General features: G+C 38.5%; 1 long non-coding RNA gene across 1 annotated transcript in view; it reads left to right on the top strand.

Annotated features, from left to right (window-relative positions):
• The window catches only part of LOC116644394, a 38,081-nt gene extending 30,547 nt beyond the window's left edge, over positions 1–7,534 (top strand). Inside the window, exons 2-3 of the long non-coding RNA XR_004301733.1 lie at positions 5,502–5,576; positions 7,215–7,534. This is a non-coding gene — a long non-coding RNA (uncharacterized LOC116644394). The remainder of the gene's footprint in view (positions 1–5,501; positions 5,577–7,214) is intronic.
• Positions 7,535–9,567: the final 2,033 nt, after the last annotated feature.

Raw genomic sequence — 9,567 nt, 5'->3', positions numbered from 1 at the left:
TCCTTCCTTCCTTCCTTCCTTCCTTCCTTCCTTCCTTCCTTCCTTCCCTCCTTCCTTCCTTCCTTCCTTCCTTCCTTCCTCCCTCCCTCCCTCCCTTCCTTCCTCCCTTCCTTCCTTCCCTCCTTCCTCCCCTCCTTCCCTTCCTGTTTGGTGTTGGGGTGGGGATGAGAATACAACCACCCAATGATGAAATCCAGCCTAATAAAAGAGAACGGTGACTTGTAAAAGGAGCATGGGGTGTTCAATGTCAGAAACCAGTACTGCAATGGCTAAATCTTGCTGATAGACCAAGAGTGTGATCTGGCATACAAAGAACTCAGAGAATGCAGCACAAAACTTTTTGAGAAAAGTACTCCACAACCAAATCTAACCAAGCAGGAGGAATCAAAACCAAAACACTCAGAAATGGAGGAGCTCCAGAGAAAAGACTGGTGGTGAGCAATAAATTAATACAAAGAACTAAAGTGATTATGCTCTGTACATTGTGATTACAGAACCTAAGTGTGATAACTCTTGGTAAATAAATTTGGGAGGTGGGGCTAGGAATCTTGACAGGAAGTAAAAAAGGGCCACCCACTTACCCTTCATTGTGTGAATTTGATCACTATTGATTAAAATTGAAGTGGAATTTTAAGAAGTATAATATTTCCACAGTCTCTTAAATTTGAAAGTTCATAGTTTTTTAGCCTTAGATAATTTAGGCATTTATATCTCTTATGGTAAAGAAACAGCTGAAGTTAAGCAATTCCCTTATTTTTAAATTATTTTTCTTTTTTCCTCTCAAAATTATATTTCATTAAAATAACATGGGTAGCATAATCTGTTTTAGTTTTTCTCTATCCATCCATCCATGTATGTGCATTAGAACAGTCTCGAAGAATGTTATCTAATTTTATGAGATACTTATGGGCAATATGATTTTGGATATTACTTTTAATTTTTTTTTTGTTCTGGTTGCATTTTTCTTCCTTTATGTTTTGCCATATTGTTTGAAAAGTTCATGATGAAAATACATAACTTAAAAAGCAAGCTACAAAAACATTTCAAGAATCAGAATGGGGGGTAAGTTTTATGTAAGAAAACTGACAGGTCTGAATGAGGGCTTGACTACAGGGAGAAAAGGAAGAGGAGGATTTAAAGTCGTACTGAAATTAAGAAGCTGGGCCAATGGCAGAATGGCAGAACCACCAGCAGAGTAGAGAACCAGCAGAGAACAAGCATGATTCCTTCAGCCTCAGATGTATGCGTATCAGGGGTCATTGTCAGTATGGAGTTGTAATGCGAGAGGCTGGAAGACAGAATTAGTTAGAAATACATACTTGGGAGTAAACATTGTAGAGATGTGAGCTGGAATCATGGAAAAGGATGAGATACCAGGAGTGATGTGTGCACAGGGAGGGCCTGGGGTTCCTGATGCAAGCCGGCCATCACTATTCTCAGGCAGAAGGAGATACTCTGCTATATGGGTCATCTCCACTCACCAAGGACAAAACCAGAGCAGAAAGTAGCTGAAACTGAGATGCAGCAGCACATATGGCCAAAACTTACTTGGCACTCCACAGGCAGGTTGCAATTAAAGTAAAGTATCTATTCAGGGGCCCTGCTATTCTCAAATTTCAGGCTCTACTTGGGTCACTGTGACACCAGAATTCTCATTCCACTTCAGCATTGACTGTTGGCATTTGTAAAGGCAGACAGTCACACCACAGTTGATTTATCACTGTGCCTGAGGCTCCAAGGGATTTTCAGTGGAAACCAGATTCAGAGCCTATATGTACCACTGACATTTTATCAAATAATTGTTTGTTGGATTTTTATAAAATGAATGTACTTATAAAGTCCTTATGTTATTTAAAAATGCTTAATGACAAGCCAGTGTATTGAGTTAAGAACCATTAAATAAATACACTCTCTGAGCAAGCTGGAAGGCCAAGCTAAAGATTATACACACATCTGCTGCCATCCATCATGCCCTAATGCCAGTTAACCATCACTTCTGGGCTGGAGTTAATCAAGCCGGGCTCTCCCACCAGGTGAGCTTGGTTACCACATGTTACTTTGGCTGGGTGAGCGGACTAGCCATGGATTTTTATTTAGCAGAAATATTTGACTTCGGCAGACTGTTAAAAGAAGTAATATTTCAAAATAATGCAACAGAGGAATATTTATGAAACTATTTGCACAGTGTTACCGAGAAGCTAGCTCTCCTTTCCCATTATAAATCACTCTTCAGCCAGGTCAGAAGAGCAGGTTTGCCAAATATTTAGATTCTGCAGGATCTGCTGCAAAGATCATTATATTAAAGGAATTAGAGTCGTCAGAAGTTATTGGTGGGGGAAATGCTGGCAGCACAAAAATCACACACAGAAATGTGGGAAAGAACTAGAATAATTGAAACCCTTTTCTTGGAGGGCAATGCAGAGAACAAAGAAAGAGAGCAAGGGAAAGCACATCAAACCAATGTGACCAGATTTGCCTCCACCTCCTGACCCTCCCTAGCTGGAGTGCACCTACTTTGGGTGACTGATCCTAGGTTATTGCAGCTTGGCAATATCACTTGGTCAGGAAAGAACGTTTTCAAGTTTTCTGAACACTTCCCACTGGCTCTGTCCATTTGTAGTTACCATTCTGGAGTCGGGGCATGACAAGAATTGGAATTGACATACACCAAACTCTGCATGTCCTGGAGCCAGCCTCGATCACTCTGCCACTGTCACGTCAAGCTCCATCACTCCTGGCCACTCAGTGCCTGTGCCCATGACACCTGTCAGAAACTTTCAAATGTCTGCTCGTTTCTTCATCAGGATTGCCTACTTAGCCTGGACAAGGAAGAGATGACATTTGGGATGAGGGAGGATTGGGCAGTGCCTTCCTCTTTCTGCCTCCCCCACCTGTCAATTTGAGTTTTCTCTCAACATATCAAAGTTTAGACCCAGTCACCTTGTCATTTAGAAATGCATGCAGTGGTGACCAGATTTGAAAACAATGCAGGAGAGAGAGAACTTGGGCACATCTCCTTCGAGAATGAGGAAATTAAACAAAGAAAAGAGGCATCGCATGAGGCTATCTCTGCCCTTTGGACACGTGCTGCTTTGGGATACGTGTGGATGCACTCAAGTCATTTAAACACATGGATTCCTTTGCATTTTTTTCTCTTTTCAATAAAGTGGAATAATTTAGCATATGAGCATATGAGTTATCCAAAATTGCAGAGGTTTTCTTGGTGGGAGGTTTTAGTTGTCTATTGTTTTTCTTTTTCTTCCTTTTAGTAATACTTTCATTCTAATATAGGAGAGACGGGCAAGAATATGGGTCTTAATTAAAGATAAAACTTCACAGTGTTGCAAGCTCTGTATGGATGTATGTCTGTAATTCACTCTTTTCATTAACATAATATCGACAAATATGTAGGCACAGAAGTGCTCTCCGCATCCATCCAAATTTTTCTCCCCAGTGGCTTTAACAGATAGCACAAGAGTTCTTTCACTGGTCTTCTACGAGGACAAAATGAGTGTTTTCTTTTTCCTTTAGTCCATCTGAGCTATTTTAACACTCCAAATAGGTTGCATAGAGGTAAACTGTATCATTGAATTGCTTCATCTCCCATTAGTTTCCACTGCACTTAAACTCTGGCTTTTGCCACAAAAACGTCACCCAAATCTGTGATTTTTTTTCTCAATTGTTATTATTGAAGTAGAGTTGGCCCACAATGTTATATTAGTTTCAGGTGTGCAACATAGTGATTCAAAAATTCTATACATTATACAATTCTCACCACTGTAAATGTAGTTACCATCTGTCACCATATAATGGTGACACTTTTTATTTTATTTTCCCCCACAATAAATAATTCTTTCCATTTACTCAGGGGATGGGATTTCTCAAGAAGCTATGCCAAAGCAGGGCATTGAACTAGAACTGATGGAGCTGGCTTCTTGTGGGGCAGCATCTTGTCAGCCACACAAGAGTCCGAATCCTATAAAGCTTGTGCAGACAGATGCAGTAGACTGTTTGTTGCCTTGGGGGTCAGGTGTGGTGTCATTCCACTTCTGCTCCCAACTCTCTTCTAAGCCTTGAGCTAATGACCATCATTTTGTGCCTCTATCTCTGGATATAGAATCGGAAGACAGAAGGATGATTTGCCTCATTCATGAGATCCTTTAAAAGTCCAAATGAGATAATGGTTATGGAATTACTTGAAAAGAATAAGGGGGTGTATTATTAGAATAAAAAAATGGGGAGGGTTTGAATAATTAGTACAAATGTATCTTATAAATACTGTAAATGGGCTTCTATGACCTGGCTTATCCTCAACAACCACGCATAGAAGCAAATGGACCCAGGAACCATGTTTGTAGGGGATGGTGCCAACTAACTCCTAGAAGGGGAAGAAGTAGGGACATACAGCTTGTGTAGGGAGATTATATATATTAATTGTTCTGGGTTAGAACAGGAGACTGCAAAAGATTCAGGTATCTTGTACAAGATCAGACAACTATTTGTACCCAGAAATGAGAAGATAAGAAGATGATCTTAAGAGTAAAAAGGAAATCAGGATAAAAAGGAATATAAACGTATAACTCTAACCGCCTGCCCCCCCCCCCCCCGGAGTGGGATTAAGGGGCATGTTAACAGCAATGCTCATCTTCTCTGGCCAGCAGTTTGCTCCTCTCAGCTCACACCCAGGGCAGCACAACTTGGAGTCTGGGACTTCAGGGAGAGAAAAGCAAACCCATAAGCCTGATTTTCTCTCCATATCCAGGTGTCTAACATCAAGTAACACCAGCCCTTATAGAGTGTGAGATTCCAAGGGAAGGCAATGGTGTGCTGGGAAGGATGTGAGTAGTTCCTAAGCTGACAGTTGGACCATTAGCCCCTAAAACAAAAACTCGCAAGGCCAAGGACAAACAGGCGTGGCCATAGAGCCTTGTGTGCAGACAGATAGGTCACCATGGAAGAGGTACCTGCACCCACACAAGCCAGCTCATCCTGCAGCAGATAGGGGTAATGGAACTCAGCACCTATTTGTGAATGCAAGAACTGTTCAGGGAACCATTCTCTCCTTTGTTTAGTATGCCTCTTTGGCTCAGAAAATGGACTAGGTCACTCTTTAGAAGTAGCACCTTTACTCACCCCAGGGGAAAAGTGAATATGAGGTGGGAAATTGGACTCTGGCCCTCTTGTGTGAAGGTCTGCCCCTCTGGGCTCTCTTTGTGTACTGCCCATTTGCTTGCCTGATTTTATATTTTGTTCCAGTTGCCATGATGCAGGTCAGCTCATGAGAGCAGAGCACCTCTACTGTGCAACTGGCAAACAGGCAGTAGGGTCTTGGCCGGCACCATACCACATACTTGAATTTAATTTATCAACAAGAAAAACCAATATTCCTGTCCCTATCTGACTCCTATGTCTACTTTTTATTGTTTTTTTGACTCCCGGAGGGAAGGGTTATTCAAAATCTTAATAAGATTGTGGGTAAATCAAATGTCTTTTATTCTCAGGCCACTTCTGTGGGAAATGGGAGAACATTGACATCATAAATACAACTGTGGAAAGTGATTAAAAGTGAATCACAGGTAAACTCTCAGAATCAATGCATGACTTATATACTATGCAATTACCCTTGAATAATTCTTCCTTTGATCCTGGTAGGGATGGTACTATATTAGGAGTGACCTGTATTAGGGATAGGTGTTTATGACAACATCAACAAATAAAATGTAGTAAATATAATTGTGAAGTTGTGAACTTGGTTCTCAAAAGCAAACTTCACAAATATGCAATCAGAGCACGTAGCTACATAAAAGAGACATATACTACATGTAAACAAAATGAGGGTTTGCTAATGATCTCTAGGATTGTAAATTCCAATGAGAACCTTCAACACAGAGCTTAGAGTCCCATTCTATTATGCCCTGTGGGAACCACTCTGGATTTTTGAGGCCAGGTTGGATGTGACACATTGAGTAGGACACCAGAAACCTGGGCAGACTCACAAGTGACAAAGCAGGATGGCGAAAGGAAGGGACAATGGGATCTGAAGAATGGTACTCTATCACCTGGACAAAAGAGGCATGAAGACCATCTTTAAATATCCAAGTGGTGATCATGTGGAAGAGGAAGCTAGTTGTGTGGCTGCAAGAGGCCCAAGTGGTAACTATAAAGAAGGGTTTTCTAACAACTAGATCTAATTGAGATAAAAGTCCCCCCATAGAGTGAGTTCTTAGTTATAAGAGTATAGACAGAATTCATGCATTAGGTAAGAGTTAAAAGGGGTGAGGTATCATATAGATATCCAGGTGAGATATGCTATGATTCTAGAAATTACTCATATAACACTTATCCACTTCATAGCCTTGAATTATTATAACTATCTAATTCTGAATGTGGATTCTCTTCTCCTTTTTCCTTACTAGTTCACTCATAGGGGCTAACCTAGGGTCTTGCAGTTGAGCACTTGACAAATGTCTACCAAATAAATGAATGGTAGGCACTCAAATATTTTTGATGATGGTGATGATATGCTCAGTAAAATTTGACTAGTAGATTAATACACAAAGAAGAATTTTAAGTATTAGCAAATTTTTTTTCTCATACTGTTTATTAACACAAGCAATTCTTCCTGATTTGGTAATATTTCTCTTTAACATTCTTCACATATGAATTGAATACAATATGCTGAACAGCCTTGAGGCATCTCCCAGTTTGAAAAAGAGCAATATAGTTTACATTTTACAAAGGATGCTCACATCCATTATCTCTTTATAATGCTCAATATAACTCACATAACTCAATGAGGTTGACATTTTCCAAATGAGGAAACAGGGCCCAGAGATAGAAAGGGACTTGCTCAAGGACACAAAGCCAGTAAGTGCAGAAACTGAACCAAGGACAAGGTCCACTAATTCTAAGATGCATGCTCTTTCCACTGTATGTCAAATGCCTCTGACAAAGACCCTATGTAAAAAGGAGAGAGAGAGAAGAAAGGAAAAAGAAAAAAAAAAGAAGGTTATATGCTTCTATTTGGTTAAGTTGGTCAGACCTACTTACTCCTCATTTTCCCCATGTGTCTCTATTCCTAGCATCCTGCATTAAGTAAAGCCAATTGTTCACAGAAGATATGGTTCTGGTTTGCCTGGATGCTGAGTTGATGGTGATGCTATGTGAATATGACCACGACATAACTTGTCTTTATAAATATCCATTCCTTGCAGGCTTGTGAAACTACTCGCTTGAAGTCTGAGTCCATTTGGCAGGGAGACAGGACAGGGCAGCTGTAAGTTGGCACAGTTACCCTAGGCTAGTCCATCGCAAGCCACCTCACTTAAAGGAGGACTGGAAGCTGGTGCTGTGGTTTAATACCAGGACTACTGGCAGCTCCCATCTTGTGACCTGGAATTGCAAGGTGATCTGTGAAGAGAAGCTTTGAAATATCATCAGACATGCTCTGAGGGTATGCTTGCTGCTGCTTAAGTGCTTTGGAGAAGGGATGTCTATTAAATGTGTTCAGTATTCTCCTTTCCCCTTCAATCACATCGTCTCTCACTCTTTTCTTTTTCTCCCTCCTTGAGGAAATAGCCCAAAAGTAACATGTTTTTGTAATAATGAACTAAAGTTTTCTCATGTTAATTCATTTAATAATCTAGAGTACTTCTGATGTGCCTGATACTAGGCTAAGTTCTGGAAATATAGAGCTGAAAAATACTGTTTATATGATCAATGAATCAGTTTGGTAGGAATGACAGCAATTAGACAAACAAATAAAATAAAGGCTTATTAATAATATTATTGAGATATTTGAAAGATGCTATAATTGCTATTCCTGAAGAAACTAATCAGAATCAGTGGAATATAAATAATAATCATATGTATAACAAAACTTTCCCAAGCTGAATAAGAGTGTGCCTATAGAGGACGCACCACATATCAGGTAAATTCAGGAAAAGAGACCAACATTTAAATATCCTGAAGAAATTTAATTTTTTAGTAATTGTCATAGTCTGAATAAAGATTCCTAGCAGAAGCAAATAGTGATCATTTCTGGAAGAAAACTTTCCCTTGTAAAGACACTTATTGTTTAAATGATTTTGCTTGTGTAACTATAGTTTATTATGGAAAAAAGTAATGCCATTTTTTTAAATGCTTTATATTTTCCCTGGAGTTTCTAGTTGCCTTTATTTTATTCTCAAAGTTTTTATTTTCACCTTCTTTAGGCCTTTTGCACAGATATCCTTCTGGTGTTTTCCTTGATAACTCTCTTGAGTTAAATCCAAACAGTTCTCTGTAGTTCCCGTCACAATACTTCCACTACAGATCATTTGCCAAAATATGGTCACATGGCCAGATGAATGCCAAAATAAGATTCAATTCCTCATTAATTAACATATATCCTCAAATCGCTTTCTGTGTCAGCTTAGATTCAATGTAGCTGCATATAAGGGAATAGTCAAAACTAAATGAAACTTAAGTAAGATAAAATTTTATTTCTCTATTACAAAAAGGATTTTGGAGGCAGGCAATACAGAGCTGGTATGGTGAGCTCATATTGTAATCTGGGACATAGTTTCTCATCTTTCTTTTCCATTATCCTCCACCTATGGCTTTCATTCTCAAGAAAGCCAAAGAAGCAAAAATGAATGTTAGAGCTCCAGCTACTGTACCTACAAGTTGGAAGAATAAGAGGAGGTCATTCTCTCTATTTTAAAGATATCCTCATGAACCCCCCCCCCCCCAACACATCCACTAAAAATCATTGGCAGAATGTGGTCAGATAGCCATCCATAGCTGCATGGAGAAAAAGAGAAGAGAAGGTATTTTTTTTAAGCTTAGCTGGAATGATAATAAAAACTATTTTCTATTGCTGACTAGAAAAAAAAATGGATCACGGGGGAAACAGATTTCTCTCTCTTTCATATCTGAAAGTATCTTTACTTTGATCTTACATTGGTTACATATTTTGGCAGAGTATAGAATTTCAATTGAAAACCATTGTCATCAGAACTTTGAAAATATTTTTCTACAATAATTTAGCACTCAATATTATGATAGCAGGTTAGTCCTTCAAAAGCGTCATATTTATCTGATTTACTTTTTCAGTCTCAGCAAGTTTTTAATTATTTATCCTTAAAGTTCTGAAATTTCACCATGATTTTTCCATTTGTTTTAATTTATCATATCTTTTAGCTATTAAAAATTGTATTCCATTATTTCTTTAAATATTTTATTTCATTCATTTCCATATATATTTTTTCTATAAATTCTATTACTTGACTGTTAGACCTTTTAGATTTGTCCCCTGTCACTGATCTTTTCTGCTCTATTTTTGTTTTTACTTCCTTTCTATTTTACTTCATGGAGGAAGGTAGTTTGGAATTTCTTCCTTCAATCCTTTAACCAATTCTTCTACTGAATATTTATTTTGTTTTAGCAATAATATTTTATTTATTTATTTATTTTAATAGATATTTTCCCCTTTATTGATTTTAGAATTATTTGATTTTCAATCTTGATAAAAACAAATTCTGTGAAGAAGAATTTTAAGGAAGTTTTCCTGAAATGCATGCATTT

This window comes from Phoca vitulina, unplaced genomic scaffold (genome assembly GCF_004348235.1).
Source record: "Phoca vitulina isolate PV1807 unplaced genomic scaffold, GSC_HSeal_1.0 scaffold29, whole genome shotgun sequence".
NCBI lineage: Eukaryota > Metazoa > Chordata > Mammalia > Carnivora > Phocidae > Phoca > Phoca vitulina.
The sequence above is the reverse complement of the archived record's forward strand: the minus strand, read 5'-3'. Positions and strand labels throughout refer to the sequence as shown.